This window comes from Vitis vinifera, chromosome 10 (assembly GCF_030704535.1).
Source record: "Vitis vinifera cultivar Pinot Noir 40024 chromosome 10, ASM3070453v1".
Classification (NCBI taxonomy): domain Eukaryota; kingdom Viridiplantae; phylum Streptophyta; class Magnoliopsida; order Vitales; family Vitaceae; genus Vitis; species Vitis vinifera.
In genome coordinates this window covers 13,530,061-13,547,828 of record NC_081814.1, presented here as the reverse complement: position 1 = coordinate 13,547,828, position 17,768 = coordinate 13,530,061, and positions in this window count along the sequence as shown.

Genomic DNA, 17,768 nt, shown 5'->3' with positions numbered 1-17,768 from the left:
AACGCAACATGCATGTGCAACCAATAGACTATCTCAATACCTGAAAGGACACATATTTTTCTCACGAACCCAAAGAATGAGAACTATAAAAACCTAGGAGTGTGAGAATGTAGTAAAGGCTAATAATCTCTTTTTCAAATTTGCATCAATAACAAAAACAATTTTTAGGCATAATATTTATATAGGGATGAAACCCTAGTGGATAGATATGTAATTGAAGTTTCCAAAAACCAATTCTTAAAACAAAATCGAGAATTCAAATTTGGAAAAATATGCTTCAAACACTCAAGCTTCCCCTTCTTGAGTGCTCTCAAAGCGCTTAAGTGCCAAGTATGAGCACTTGAGCATTAGGTTTGAGCGTTTGTCCAGTTTTTAATAATCTAATAAAAATATTTTAGCTCAATTAAAATCCTAAAGTCCACCATATCTTATAATTGGGAAAAAAATGAAGCAATGTGACTAAGGACATAGAACAATTAGATCATGGTACAAATTAATAGAATAAAGGATTTATAACTTTTCCATTGAAAGTAAAATTAAGACATATATGTATATTAGAGTGGAATAAAGCAGAATTAGGAATTATTAGAGAAGAATAGTATTATATGAATTATCGCAGTGGAATAACGGATTTATGGGTGTGAAATTAAGGATTATTGGAGAATCATATATACATGAAGTCTTACATTTTCTAGAAGTAAGTTCCAAACCTATAAACATGAAGATTTACATTTTTTGAATGCCTTGATTGAACCATTGGATAATCATCAAAGAAGCCAGACTTTTCTAACTCCCATCCAAATTATAATTCGAGAGAATAATTTTCTGCATGACCATTGACCAAATAGAAAGTTTGACACTTCCTACACATCATCGAATGCATGGACTATGACTAGAGTTGCTGCTACTGTCTCTCGTTGGACATATTTACTCAAAACAATTCAACAACATTTGAATGTGTCATAATGCAATTGGAGAAATGTAATAAGAATGAAGAAAGAACAAAGTAATTGTTGGGTAACCCGGTGTTGTGGACCCTACAATGAGAAGAACACCCTCAACCTCTTTTGGAGAAGTGGGTTAAGCCGGTCAAGAAGGGGCAAAAGACCTAGTCTCAAGTCAAGCCATTTGGTCATGTTTTCTTAAACTTCTTTTTAAAAACTGTTTTTAAGTTCAAGAATAAAAAATAGTTTTTAAAAACAAGTTTAAGAAAATATGGTCAAATGGGTCAATGTTTTCCTTTTATTTTTAAAAACTAGTGGCAACAACTCTTGTTCTCTAAAAATTGTTCTCTATTTTACTTTGTTTTAAAAAATTGTTTCTAGTAAACAATGAAAAAACAATTTTATATTTTTAAAAGTAAAAAACTGTTTTTAAATCACATAGTCAAACAAACTTCTACATTTTCTGAAGAAGTAAGTTCAATCCTATATACATGAAAATTTTAAGCTTGTTTAACGGAGTTTTTTAAAACAGTTTTTAGTTTTAAAAAATAGAAAACAAATTTAAAATTTTTTTATATGTTTGGTAATTGTTTTTAAGTTACAATTTTCAAAAACAAGATTCTCTATTGTTTTTGAAAACTCAGGCTTGGGGTACCTGAGGTTATGGGCAGAAGACTGCAGAATAGCACTGAAAGAAGTGTTTGAGGTGTAAAAGGCCGTGGGTACTGGGACAAGAATCTCGGAATTGAGACACATTGAGCAAACTTTCCACAGTAGGACCTGAAGCTAATAGCAGAATGAAAAGTAATGGAAGGATGACAAGTTTTTTGTTATTTTGTTTTTAAAAACTATTTTTTAAAACATCTTATCAATCACTCCCGTTTTTTAAAAAAATTTAAAAAAAAAAGAACTGTTCTTTTTCTGCATGACCCTATACCAAACACAAAGTTTGACACATGGATTATGACCACAGCTGTTGCAACAACTGTCTTCCGTTGGACATACTCAAAACAATTCAACAGCTTTTGAATATGGGGCTCCCTAAAATGATAAGAAAACCCTCAACCTCGTTCGGAGAAGTGGGTTAGGCCGGTGAAGAGAGAGCACCTACAGTGCAGTTTTCCAAAAGGGGCAAAAAGGCTAGCCTCGGGTCAAGCCTCATGCAGCAGAAGAGTGCGGCCTACGGTGCCCTAGTCCACGTTCCACAGGAGACTTAACTCCACTTGCATATAGAGGAGACACCTTTTGTAAATGGATTGGCGAATTTATGGGTGTGAAATTAGGGATTGTTGGAGAATCATACATTTTCTGAAGAAGTAAGTTCCAAACCTATATGCATGAAGGTTTACATTTTCTGGATGCCATGCTTGAACCATTGGATACTCATCAAAGAAGCAAGACTTTCCTAACTCCCATCCAAATTTTAATTCCAGAGAGTTATTTTCTGACTGACCATCGACCAAACAATTCAACAACATTTGCATATGTGTCATAATGCAGGTGGAGAAATGTAGGGAGAATGAAGAAAGAATAAAGTAATTGTTGGGTAACCCTGGTGTTGTGGTCCCTACAATGAAAAGAACCCCTCAACCTCTTTTGGAGAAGTGGGTTAAGCCAGTCAAGAAGGGGCAAAAGACCTAGTCTCAGGTCAAGCCTTGTGCAGTGAAGAGTGCCGCCCATCACGGTGGCCTAGTCCACACTCCAGAGGAGACTTGACTCCACTTGCATATAGAGGTGTCTACTTTTTGTACATGGACTGGCCATCAACCATCCAATACTATTCTTTTGCCTCTTCTTCGTCTTCTCAAGGAAAAAAGGATAAAGAACTAAAAAATGATTTTTAAAATTTATTTCTCTTATTTTCTCGTTCATGTAAGAAACAAGAATTTAAAATATACAAAGTATAATCAAATTTGATTTTTATGGTATTTTTTATCCCATAACAAATAAGAGAATTTAAGGGCATCTTCCACCCACGTTTTTTTAAAAAATTCTCAAAAAAATAGATTTTTAGATGGATACTAAAAAAAAAATGTCAAAATTGAACACAAATATTAAATACAATCTTCTAGGCTTATTCTCTATAAATATATTATAAACCTATGTATGATAAAAAAAAATTCAAAATATTTTTTATTTTTAATTATTGCTCAAAAACTATAAACAAAAAAAGAAAAAAAACCAACAACTTAAAACACTTTAAAAGTTATTCTAGTAAAAACTTGTTTTCAAAGCAAATTCTAAAAAAATAAATTTGTTTTTTCATCAAAAGTTTGTTAAACTTATTTTTTTAAGTTAACAAAATAAAATGAAGCCAAATATTTCTTTACATTTTCTTTTCCTTTTTCTCGTACTTTTTTTTTTAAAAAAAAAATCTAACAAAATCTAATAATAATAATATAATCAAAAATTTGGAAATTATGATGTTGTGCTTTTATTAAATTAAAATACTATAAAATCAAGGTAAACTATTAATAAGAATATATTATAGGTTGGGGTAATGAACCATAATTGTGGTAACATAACTTCATGATTTAAAAGATTGGATTTAGGTTCCCAATTTTGACCTAAGTTAATAAATTGTTGTTAGGCAATTTCATAATTACAACATAATGACAATTGTACACCCAAATGTTCCCAAATAAAGAAACTATGGAAAAATAGTAATTTTATAATTTGAGGGAAATAATTTCCAATAACAATGACAAAAACACCATTTTAATAATTTACTACTTGATTTTGGATCAAAAAGGATTTCATCATATACAAAGTTTTCTGATAAAAAGTAATCTTCAAATCTTCTTTTCCTAAAAAAATATTCAATTCTTCTTCGATTCTTAAAGAAAAATCTGAATCATCTTTGATTCTTGAAGAAATCTTCAAATTTTCTTGAAGTATACAAGAAATCTTAAGTTTTCCAAAAATTTCTTCAAGAACTCTCTAAATTTTCTTTGATCTTCAAATTGTCTCCTTGAAATTTTTATTTTGATATTATCTCTTGATTTTCTAGAGATAATTATCTTATTGATTATCATAATTATCATTTATTTTAATTATAATAATTAATTATAGAGAATAATTATTTGTGGACTGACATTTTTCACGTGTGTTCCATTTGATAGCGAGACTAGTTTTTTATTGTGAAAAAAATAATTTTTAGAAAAGATTTGGAGTAACCACTTATTTTTGTTTTATTTTTTATAGAAAAAACAAAATAAGAAAGAAAACTCTAAGTATGACTCTTAGAAAGGAAAAACAGGTCTATGAAAAGCAAAGTATAGATTCGGGGATCATGTTATATATAGGAAAGATACGGTGGTAAGTCGTAACACCCCTTTAAACCCTAAAATCAGGTCACTAATAATAAGTTAAGGAAATGGTTAATCTATGGATATCGAGTAATAAATACAATGTACAATAATCAAGATATGGATAGACATATAATCAAACATATGAGAATGAATAGAAGGCGTACTTGAGCAGCTAACTAAGTGCTTCATGAGAAATTAGGTTAGTGTATAATAGCAAGCATAAAATATCTCATGCATGTCATAGAACCGAGCAAAATCAATCGATATCCAATAAAAAAAAAAATTAGAGATGTTGGGCTCCACTAATGCCTTATTTATTTTTGTATGAATTAATTCTATAAATTTCATTTTGTTGATGAGGAGAAGGATCATAGGAATTTGGAGAAAATTCAATTACCGTAGAATTATAGAATTTATTTATGTTTATTAAAAATTGAGAAAATCATAAAATTAAGAAATTATTTAAAAATCAAGAAAAATAAAAGAATGCATGCCAGAAGGAAATTTGGCAACAAATAATTTATTAAAATCGGGATTTTATTATTCTAAAAGAAATATTAAAGAAGAATTTTAAAAGAAAAAGTTATGTGGAGATAAATTTATTGAAAATAGGGTGTAAAATCAATTTTAAAGCATGAAAGAAGGTGCAGTATAAAACCAAGAATCTGCACAATTGGCAAAGGCACACGTGTGCTTGAAAATGGCACACCAAAAGTGGCCATGTAAACCATGCAAGAGTGGGTCCCAGGATGCCAAGGTGTTGTTGATTGCAGCTTCAGGGAAGAGTGTGAGCTCTCCAATTCTGCTATCCGTGGTCCAACAAGTCTTTGTATTGCTGGGAAAAGTTTTTATCCTCCAAGTGCAGCTGCATGGCATAATGCTTCCAACAAGAGGAAAGTAACAACACTCCAGCTTTGGGAACTTTTGAGCCTCATATTGAGAGTAGCCATAATGCTCTTTTATCTCTTGCGACCACTTAAGCATTTGCTCCAATCCTTTTGCACGCATCTTTAGACCAGTTTATCAACAGCTTCTGGATAACAAGAACCCACTTCTGTTTCAAGTTAACATCATCACTTATGTTGACATCAGCAAAACATTTCTCCAATAGTGGTAGAAATTCAAGAACACGGGCATTAGATAGTGCATTCCAATCTACAAACCAAACTGAAGTTCCTACACTTCAATGTAGATATCATCTAAGGGTCCCTCATACAAGTTCTTAGCACGCACTGAAATTAATGGCCATGCATTCTTTTGGGAAACTGCAAATGCAGCTTGTTCTGGAGCCATGTTGTCCTGAAGAATCTCTAAGAAGATGGCCATGCAGCCATGCAGAAGTGCAACCTTCTGTTATCTAGCCTCCACACTAGGATGTCTCAGCTACATTAAAGCTGGACTCTTATGTCAACTGCATTCATCCCAAAAATCACAAACAAGCTGCACTCTTGGACCACCATAGATAGTGAAGTACGGTGTATATAAGAAATTTTTTTTTTTTTTTTCAATATTCTAAAAATTTGTTGTGCTCTATATCGGTGGAAGTTATTTGCTAAGTAGGAAGTACGGTGAACTCCAAAATCATCACTTTTATAAATAGAAGCTGAGAAATCATTGCAAGAGCCGCAAGAAAATCATGTTGAGGACTCTACCCCGAATAAAAAACCATATACATCTCCTCTCCTATACCGGAGTGTGCATATATATATATTTAAATTAAAATTAAGAATCTAAACACCATTATCTAACCTATTGGAAAAACTCGAAATTGGTAGAGGAATGTGGTCCGTTTATTGAACACCATTATCTAAAACCACCTCTCCCATCCAAAATCTCATCTTCCCTTTGTGTATTTAAAAAAAAAAAATTAAAAAAAGTCTATTTCAACAAGCTTTACCAAGTCTATTTTTTTGGGAGGTCTTTTTCTTCATTTTTAATTTTGTAATATATATGTATAAGATTCTTTATATTATAAAAATAATAATCTTAATAATAGAAGAAGTTTCATTTTTATAGTGTCATTTTTTCTCCTTATAAAATATTTGATAATAAATAATGTTTGAATTCTCATTATATTGTTAGTTGTGAGTTTATCTACTTAATGCTCTCGCCATGTCATCTATGTTCAACATAATAAATGACAAACATCTTTCTATATATTTATACTTCACTCTAACATTTCCAATTTCCATATTGGTTTCCATGCAATAAAAGGACATTTATCCTCAATGACCACTAATAAGGTATTACATCTTAAATATAATATTCAAAATATTAAGTTTTAAATGTGTACTACAATTACTAATTTAACCAAAATAATCTTAGTTGAAGCTACAACTTTATAGTCCATAATGGAGTGCTACATACAAAGTTAATCCGCCAAATTCTATGGATGATGGTAAAAAATATTTTGACAAAATAGAAGAAACAATGGTTTATTTTCTTAACTTATAAAAACTAATTCATTTTTATCATGTATTTATAATAACTCTAATTTCATATTTTTACATTAATCAATAATACAATTGCTATATCTTTAGAGTTTGAATTGACTATGGTACGTATCTCTTTATCGATAATATTACACAAATTAATCTTTATACTATTCTTAGCTAGGTAAAACTCATCAAAAAGACGGTGGGATGTCGACTTTCTTAACACGAATATCCTATATATTCTATAGCTTATTTCCAAATAATTAAATTGAAATTTTATAAACAAAATCTATCTTCCCACCAATTCATTTCAGGGAAAAAAAAATATGAAAGAGAAGAATTTTATATTAGTGAGGTAAGTATATGTTAGTATCATTATAAATGAATGTTAAGTTTCATCAATATTACCATTTTCTAAGTTAAATTTTAAAATAATAAAACTTATTTCTTCAATGCAAATTATGCAGTTTTTTAAACATTAAGAGAAAAATGAACAATATATATATATATATATATATATATATATATATATATATATTCAAAAAACAATATAAGGTAATATACCCTTAACTTAGATAAAAATGTTTTGCACATATTTTTTAAAATGTTGTTTTTCTATTTTATTTAATACCTTTTCAACTATGTTTTACTTTTATGAAGGAGAAAAAAAGGAAAGGAATATGACCCAAACTATTGCAAAAACAAACAAGTAGTTAATGATCATTATAATAATGATTCCTCCAAAGTTTTACAAGAAGACAACTAAGTTAATTGTTTCAAATGATACATCACAACAATGGTTGATTATAAAACATATAGATTATGACACAAATATGTTCATTGAAATTTTATATTCTATCTATTTTTCTACAAGTAAAATGTCTTAAAATCATAATAATAAATATCGATTTAAATAATATATTTCAAATAATGATGAACAACAAATTCAAATTTTTAAAAACAAATATATGACCTTTAAGATGGATTTCATACCTAACTTAATTACTTAATTATAAAAAATATAAAGAATTTAAAGCAACCTAAAACATCATCTTACATTAAAATAATATATTACATATATTATCTATCACTATAATCACATATAATAATATATTCCATATATATATATATAATTATTATTTATGGATTAATTAAATTATAGGTATGCTACATCATTTTATATATTATTTTAATCAATGTAAAATTATTTATAAATAATTCAAACCAAATAATAATTCATTCACTAATTACCTTTCTAGACATTCTTTATCCCCTTCCATTAATCTTATATATCAACATCAGCTATCTACATACACACCTTCACATGCATTGCATGTGCTTTCTAGACAAAAACTCATAATTTTCCCAACATTCTTTCAACTTGAGCACTTTTAATTTGAGGATGAAGCCCATATATATAGCAGGCTTTACTCGATAATATTAATCTTCAATACTCTAATTAGGTTGGAAGCAGAGTTGTCACATAATTGAGATGGATTCTGTCAAAATAGTTTGGAGTTTCACTTCAAGTATGAGCCTGTTTGAATAAGTGATTTTTTTTCTTAATCAAATTATATTAATTTATTCCATATTTTTAGTATCACCAATCCTAAATTCTTTAATATACTTTATGAAAGAATTATTTCTCATATTTTCAAATTCCTAAGTTGAAGTATTCACAAGAAATCTAAGTTATCTCAAATATTTGATTAAAAAATCAATTTGAGTTCAAATTTGTTGATTACTATATATGTTAATTTGATGAGATGGAAACTTTTTGTTTATAAAAATATAACCGTAGTTTGCATTGCCCTTGTGATTTTATTTTTAGGAAAAGTTGTTTCCTTGACAAATCAACTATAAATATTATCTCAAAAGCTAATCTTCATTCTTTTTTTTTTCTTTTTTTTATAATATTGTACTGGTTCGTTGTTGTTGTTGTTTTTTTTTTTTTTTTTTTCCCAATATGAGATTTTAATTCTCACATATAAAAAATAAAAGATTAAAATTGTAAGATTTCTCAAAATTGCTGGAATTCAATTATAAATATTGATCATGTCATATCTTTGATTGAGTAAAGCAAACACTCTTTTTACTCCATTTTTTCAACAATCAATTGTTATCAATTTATATTAAATTATTTTGAAACATAAAACATATTTGGAAAAAGAAAGATGTATTTGAATATCAATTCCCTAATTGTTTAATTCTCACATGTCAAGATTTTGAAATAAGTCAAATCCAACTATGCATACGTGTTAAGTATAGTAACTAAGTTTATTATACTGTTTAGTTTTTTATTAAAGATTGTTATCTATCTAAATTAGTATTATATATGAAATAAAGTTCAAAGTTATCATTTACAATATGAGAGTCTTTCATAGTTATTTCCTTTAAATTTTATATTCTATTTCCGTATCATAACTTGGTATCAGTGCTTTCTTGACTAACATAAATGGCAATCGATCAACTCAATCCTGTCCCTACTTCAATCTCATCCATTAAAACTTCTCCTTTTGTGAATCCTCAATCAACCATTGAAACTAGTACGATATTGCACCGGTATCAACTACAATTCCTTTCTCTTCTAACCAAAATCCTATTTCAATCAAGCTTGATAGGAACAACTATGGCTTTTAGAGATCTCAAATTCTTCCAGTAGTAAGAGCCCACAAACTTGATGGTTTTCTCATTAGAACCAAAATTTGTCCACTATGATCCATCGAAGTTAAGATTGAAGATTCAATTCAGGTAATTCCAAACCTTGAATATATGAAAATTGGATTGTGTCTTTATCAATTTATCATGAGTTGGTTACTGCCATCCATCTCTGAATCAATGTTAGACATGTTTTTGTTGCATCAACTCTATTGATATTTGGTCTACCCTAGAAAGGCTTTTCATCTTAAAATCCAAAGTAAGAACCATGCAACTCTATTATATGTTGCAATCTTGCAAGAAAAGGTTTCCTTAACATCAATGACTATGTTCTTAAGATATAAAACATATTTGATACTTTCTCAGCTTTTGGAAAAATTATTTTAGATGATAATTTGGCTCTCTATGTTCTTGAAGGTCTTGGATTAGAATATGATTATGTAGTAGTGAAGATCAACTTAAGGAGTGACAACACCTCCTTCTAAGAAGTGAAATTCCTCCTCTAGAGCCAAGAACTGTGTTTAGAGTAGTTAAATACTGTTATTTCCATCGATATGACAATTTCTGCAAATTATGTAGCAAAGGAAGACTACACCTACAATATCAGTTAAAACAAAGGTAATTTCCAAAGAAATTACAACCAAAACACACAAAAGCATGAATTTCAAGATTAAAAATGTTACCACCAAGCAAACTAGGTCACATAGCAATCAAATGTTATCACAAATTTGATCTTAACATCACTGGTACAAACATTAGTCAGAACAACAATTATACAACTCGTTAGGTTAACAACCCAAATCAAAATTCTCAAGCATACTTCGTTAGTCCAAAAACTGTGAATGATCCTTCTTGGTACATGGGCAGTGGTCCTACAATTCATGTTACTTCATATCTCAATGTCTTGTCTCTCAAGAACGACTACAAAGGCAAAGGCAAATTAATAATAGGTAATGGTCAAAACTTATTTATGTCTCATATAGGTTATTGACTTAAATGCACAATCTAAACCTCTTCATCTCAACAACATTTTACACATTCCTCACACTACCAAAAACCTATTGAGTATATCATAATTGACCAAAGATAATAATGTGATTGTTGAGTTTCATCCTTATTTTTGTCTTGTCAAGGACAAGAATACGAGTATCTTACTTCATGAGAGACTTAAAGATGGTCTGTAGCAAGACATTAGCACTACAATATTTGTCATCAATAAGATGCAAATCGTCCTCATGTTTTCTTGATTCAAGTCAATTTCTTGTTAGTTCTACCTACACTTCTGCCACTAGTTCGTGTCAAAATAACAATAAAGGCAAAATGTTTTATTTGTGACATAGAAGACTTTTATATTAATTTTAATTCTGCTATGGACCTTTCTTTTTGTCAAGCTTGTTAATTAGGAAAAACTAAACTAATCTTGTTTCCTAGCTCAATTAGTAAAACTTTTTCTCCCTTTGAACTTGTATTTTTCTATTGAAGTAATTTCAACTCGTAAGACAATAACTAAAATATGTCTACAAAGTTATTCATGGTTGATGCATGTTGTGTGTCATTGGCTCTTTATTACCGTAACTTTATTGTAGTAAACTTTATCTAGGTCTGGAAGGCATATCAATCCCATCTTTGACAAATCTTGAAAAGAAAAACACAAAATATTCTTCTAGAAATTACTCCTCAAGTACCTTCTCCTAACACTACGCTGATTATAAAAGATGAAATAAACGCATACAAACCCATGAATTATTCAAGCTAAATGATGGAGTTAACTCTCATCAAGGATGACGGTTGAGGCTCTCTCTTTAGAAGACAATGGCTAAGAGTATCCAACCCTAAATGCCTGAGGGGTTTATATAAACTTTCTTATAGGTGAATTAAGCCCATCTTAAGCTTGGATCACTTAATCTAATCCACTTGGTCTTAATTAGTTAGTTAGTCCTATTAATCTCCAATTAATTTTAAGTAGCCCAATCCAAAAAAAAAATCATTCATAAACTCTTGTGCAACCTTGCATATTTACCAAACACATATGAATAAAAACTCATAAATCACTGAAAATAATATGTTACCAAGGAGTGTGAGCTCAAATAAGGACCACTAGGACCCTAAGGAAATACTAGCTCCCTTAGAATCCAATTTTGAAGTTAACTTAGCATTTTAGAGAGTTAACTAGAATATTCTTGTACCCTATGATATTAGATAGAGAAAAAATTGATTAAATCCAATTTAATCAATCTTTCGTGTTTGTGACTTAGTAAGCATTGTATGTAAGCTCTTCATGAACTAGTGTTTGTAATCTAGTGAGGCATAGTCATCATCCTCTTAAGATCACTCTACTATCCTTGAGTCTTAAATCCTCTTATTATGTAATCAACTGAGACATTCTAGCTCATAAGAGCTTATGTCAAATTCCACCAAAGGAATTATTATGACCATAGATTTCATGATCACAAATCCTTAGGATTGATTACTACTCAAAAAGTGCTATTTGATTAGCCTATAATTAATCCTTTTAAACACTTTTGAGTAGTAGTTTAGGCCTTTTAACTCAATTGGCATGTTAAGGATCCTTTAAAGCAATTTTGATCACTTTGTGTAAGTTTTGGTGTTTTTGTTAGTATTTTGATCACCAAAGCAAGTCAAGACTGAGGAGAGCTATGAGGAATCGTGGGTAAAGCTTAGAATTCAATTGCCAAGAGTGAATTTGGATTGCAAGGAGAAAAAGCAAAGAGAATCTGCCATGAAGCCTATTCTTGATGACAGTCGTAGCAGCCACTTTTGGAGCACTTTCTGAAGTCCAAATGATGCATGCTATATACCATTTCAAAGCTCAGGAAGTCAACAATCCAATGCTTCAAACGGTACGTGATTCGGAGTTGAAACGAAGAAGTTACAGCCACTGCAAGTTAATCACACTAAAGTGTTGCGGAATCAGCCATTTGTTGCGAGAATTTCGCAGCACTTTTGTAGAGTAAGGTGTTTCTCCTTCTGACGATGCACGAACCATGCCGCGAGAAGGGAGCTGGGAACCTCAAAGTGGAAGCCAACTTCGCAGCCTAGTGAAGATAGCTCGGTGTTGCGAAATAATTTCGCAGCCCTCTTGGGTGTCTACGAAATTTCGCAGACACCATTTTACTCCTGCGAAATGGTTCCTGAAGCCTCCCGAAGCTTGCTACCGACATTGGGAGATATTTTCCATTAGATTTTTGTTGTCTAAATCCCAAAATACTCCTTGTAAACGACCAATTACATGATTTCCTTAGTTTTTAAGTTAGTAAAAAGACTAAATATCTTTGTAACAATTAGTTTTATATTATGTTCATATATATGCCTCTCGGGAGCCTGTTCCAGAGAGGAGTTCCTTCTGAAAAAGTTTGGTAAGCAAGTAAAGGTCTTTTCTTTCTACTGCCTTACCTTTTCACTTTGTATTTTCATTTTATTTCTAAGTTATGAATTCTCTGAGGAGTTTTCCCCAGAGAATGAGTAACTAAACCTCCAATTCCTTGGAGCTAAGGTTGCCGGGGAAGGTTCCAAGTGCAAGAATGCAAAGCTCTGTGGTTTTAGCTAGTAATGAAGAGAAAGTGAAATCCTTTAATGATTTCAATGTTTTTAGTTAACTTAAAACACCTTGGAGTCACCTGGGCCAACACTTGGTAAGGCAAGTGATTTCCAACCATGGAAATGCACTAGTTTACCCCTTGCGAGCCTCTGGGAGGTGACTTCAGGGTAGGATTTTCTAGAATAGCCAACACTTGATAAGCTTTTGGACTCCTAGGAGACATCCATTAGTTATCTCTTGCGAGCTTTTGACGGGTAATCCAAGGTTAAAGATCACCTTGAATGGTTAAGGCTTAGTGAGAGGCTTAAACCATTGCAAGTTGCATCAGTGAGAGAATTAAAGTGAAATCTAATTGAAGGAGTCTTTGTACATCACCGGTTAGAGAATTGACTATATGTTGAATCTCTAATGCGAGGAAATGAACCATCTGACCGGAGCTATGTCTTTTGCATGAGGAACCACCTCAGTGAACCTAAATCTCCAAGGAATGTTTTTCTTCCTAAATTATTCCAAACTTCTGTTAAGTTAGTTAGTTTAAGTCTCAACCTTTACCAATCAAAGTTTATGTTTTATTTCTTAAGCTAACCGTGAAATGAAACAAGACCAATTCACTTGGAATTGGTATCCTTGATTGCTTGTTAATCATTCCCAGTGAACGATCCTAGAGCCACTATACTATAGTAGCTTTTTATTTGCTACCCTAGTGTATGGTGTTATAGGTATAAATTTTGTTGATCACTTCCTCATCCAAGGAGCACCAGTTGGACACAAATCAGCTGAGACACCAATCGGGCATGAATCAAGGATAACCTAAGAGGACCCATTATCTCAAACCTATGAGATATCATGGTGTATGTCTTGAAAATACCTATTGTCACTTATCTTAATCAATAGTAACTCAACCCATAGGGAATATATAACCATCTTAAGGTCTCACTTGTACGTTAAAGCCACTAATGACCTCATGTAGACCCCCAATTTTGTTATCCTAGCACATGTCCTATTAGATACTTGTTCAATACTTTATAGTAGTTCCTTGGTGGCCCATAGCTACTCACACTACTTACCTTTTTTGAGCCACCTCGGACACTTTGGTTGAGGGATTTATCTAACCCCCTTGTGACTCTTGGCAGCCCTAATTTAGACTTAGGCCCATTAGGCATCACCTTAGGCCCATTTAGATGCACTTGGCACCTTCTAGTTTGCACACATTCACCCTAGGTTACTTAGACAATCTTTCAGAATAGGTCACTTGGACACTTCTTTTGGCATAGCCCACTTGGGTGTGTTCTTGATTTTGGTTACTTCTTTTTCCGAGATAGGATGAGTATTGGCTTGACTATTTATTGCATGAAATGAATTTTTATTTTTTATTTTTGAGGGTTTGAGTTTGACATTTAAATTATTATAATCCATTGCATTACTTTAATTTCTTGATTTTTTCTAATTGCATACGTCTGATATTTATTTTTATACCCTTATCAATTTATTTGTTTATTTACTCACTTATTCATTTATTCTTTAATTCCATGAATTGACATTTTAGATTTTTGTGGCTATGTGATTTGATTTTCTATTTTATTTTATTCTATTTCCAATTACATGATTTCTTATTTCAACTTTATTTTTACTTTGCATGAGACTTGGAGCCATCAAGGAGAGGAGATCACGACCAACTAGGGAAACTTGGAAGGAATCAGGGCTGCATATAGAAAGTGGGCAGATCACGGTTGAGACACATCCAGGAGCATATGGAAAGAAGATTAAAGGGGATCTGATCACTTACCAAACAAGATACGGCTACATTCTTAGGGAAATCTCCAAGTGAGCCACACATAATGGGCTTCCCATATCCACGCGCACATAGGAAAAAATGGAAATAAGATATTGCATAAGGAGTGGGCTGCCTTATAAATAAAGGGGAGAATCCAAGCATGGAGGAACTTTTTTTCGGAGGGGAATAGGCAGAAAGAATTTTCAAGCAGAACTTTGGAGGAGAGCAAGGGACTTCAGGCAAACAGGACACGAGAGCAATTCTTTTGAGAGGACGCGCGAAGAACTTTGAGGAGCCGACACATAACCATAAAAAAGAGAAGAGCAGCCCACAAAATCTCCACAAATAACGGTTTATAGGTAAGTGTACGCTTTCAAATTTATTTGGATTTCGTTTTGATTCATCTTTTTAGTCTTGAGTGTTTTAATGATTTTAGTTCTTTGATTTAATTAATCCTATATAATAAATTTCTTGTTTTAATTTCGATTGAGTTTTAATTTTTTTCTTTTTTTAGTTTGGATATGTTCATGGTTTTAATTCTTTAGTTTAATTTATCCCATTAGATAAAGTTCCCTTTTTTTTTTTATTCCAATTCAATTTAGTTTTAATTTATCTTTTATGTTTAGATGTGTTTGTAGTTTTCTTTAATTTAATTGTTTCTATTATAAAAGTCCTTATTTTTAATTTTGATTTAGTTCACTGTTAATCTACCTTTTATGTTTAGTGTTTGTCGTTTTAATTCATTAGTTTAATTGTTCATATTAGAAAAGTTCTTATTTTTAATTTCAATTTAGTTCAATTTTAATCTATCCCATATGTTTGTGATTTTAATTCGTTAGTTTAATTGTTCATATTAGAAAAGTTCTTATTTTTAATTTCAATTTAGTTCAATTTTAATCTATCCCATATGTTTGTGATTTTAATTCGTTAGTTTAATTATTCATATTAGAAAAGTTCTTATTTTTCATTTCAATTTAATTCAATTTTAATCTATCCTATATGTTTAGATGTGTTTGAGATGTTAATTCATTAGTTTAAGTATTCCTGATAGATAAAGTTCATATTTTTAAAATCCCAAATTAGTTTAAATTTTAATTTAGCTATTAGTTTAAATATGTTTGTGATTTTAATTCCTTAGTTTAAAAAATTTAAGAGATAAAGTTTATTTTTTTCGGATTAATTTAGTTTTAGTTTATAATTTAATTTGAATGCGTTAATGATTTCAATTCCCTAGTTTAAATAAGTTGTGAGATAAGGTTTATTTTTTTTAATTTCGGATTAACTAAGTTTTAGTTTATGATTTAATTTGAATGTGTTAGTGATCCTAATTAGTTTGATTTTAATTCGTTTTTTAACTTAAAGGCATTCGTGGATCTTAATTCTTTAGTTTAAATGATTGTATCAAATAAAGTTTGAGTTTTTAATATTCCAATAATTTTATTAAGTAGAATTTAATTTCAATTTAGTTTGATTTTAATTTATTTTATAATCTAAATGCGTTCATGATTTTAATTCAATTGTTTGATTAACCCTCTTAGACAAATTCCATATTTTAAATTTCGACCTTAGTTTAATTTTATTTTGTTAATTTATTTATTTGCTTTAGTTTAAATATATTTGTGATTTCAATTTGATAGTTTAGCCAATCTTATTAGATGATGATGATGTTCTTAATTTAATCTAGTATTAATTATTTTTAGTATTGAATGTGTTTGTGTGTTTTTTATTTCATTAACTTTGTATTTAATCCGTTTATATCCAATTTTGCAGTTGATTATAATTTTTTTTAATTAATTAAGTCAATCACGTGTAATTATTTTCATGTTTTAAGTATGGTAATTTTGGCTTTGATCTATTGACATTTAGTATGAGCTTTAGGAATTTTAGATAATCAATCCAGTTAATTGCATGTCATTGTTTTCATACCTTCAAGATTGTTGAACTTTGGTCTTTGATTCATCATATTTTGTTAAAATGCTAATTTACCTTAATTGATTCCATATTATTATCTCCATATGCTAAGTTTGTTGGCTTTAATATTTGATTGGTTATTTTTATTTTAATTCATGCGTTTCTTGAAATCTAAATGTTAGTCTTGGGTAATATTTTGTTAGTTTGTTTGATTAGGAAGTCATAAATTTGATGCCTTAGTGATTGTTAGTTAAATTCTTATTTTTTGAAGGCCACTGGAAACTCATGAAGGTTGGTCTTACCCTCACCACTTTAATTGACATGATTTTCTAAATCTTTATTTTGTGATTTTTGCTTTCTTTTGTTTTGATTGGTATTTTGTTTTCTATGTTTTATTATTTTAAAAATTAATTCCTTTTATTTTAAAATCAAAACCTTTTTCTCCGAAGACCCCTTTAAGAAATTCTTTTTTTTAAAAAAAAAAAAAATCATTTAGAGTCCTTAGAATAAAAAAAACCCCATTTTCTTAAAATAATATGCAACCATTTTTTGATCGGTTTGCATCTTTCTCGGTTTTTTTAATGAAGATTTTGGTTTAAAACCAGACACGAATCCAAGCTTATGGTCCCACATAAATGGGATGATTCCAGGTTAGATTTGTATATATCAATTGGGGAATTGGTGAAACCCCTACATAAAAAAAAAAAAAAAAATCTTTTCAAAACTTATTTTTGCTACCACATTTGTTGGTTGTTACAATCATATCTATTTTTTTTGGAATTGTACATAAGATGTGTGTAATAATCGATGATTTTGTATTCTTTGATCATTTTTGCTATGCCAATTAGTTAAGCATCTTAGGGTTTCTTATTTTACTATTTATTATCTAACCCCCATGTCCTGCGGAAGCACGCTATGAGTTATATATGCTATCCAGGTACGTTTCCTAATACCCACTTTCTAAACCCACCCCGTGAACATGATTGTCACTGCGTACTATGCCCATGCTTGCTATTCTGTTTGATTGCCTTGATAGATATTTGATGCTTGTTTGATTATCTTTGACAAATACACATGTTGTGTGATGTATCTCTATACTAACTTTTATGTTTTATGATAGCGTTTGAGAAGCAGTCCAGGTATGCACCCTAACTCTCCTAGCCTTTATTGTAATTT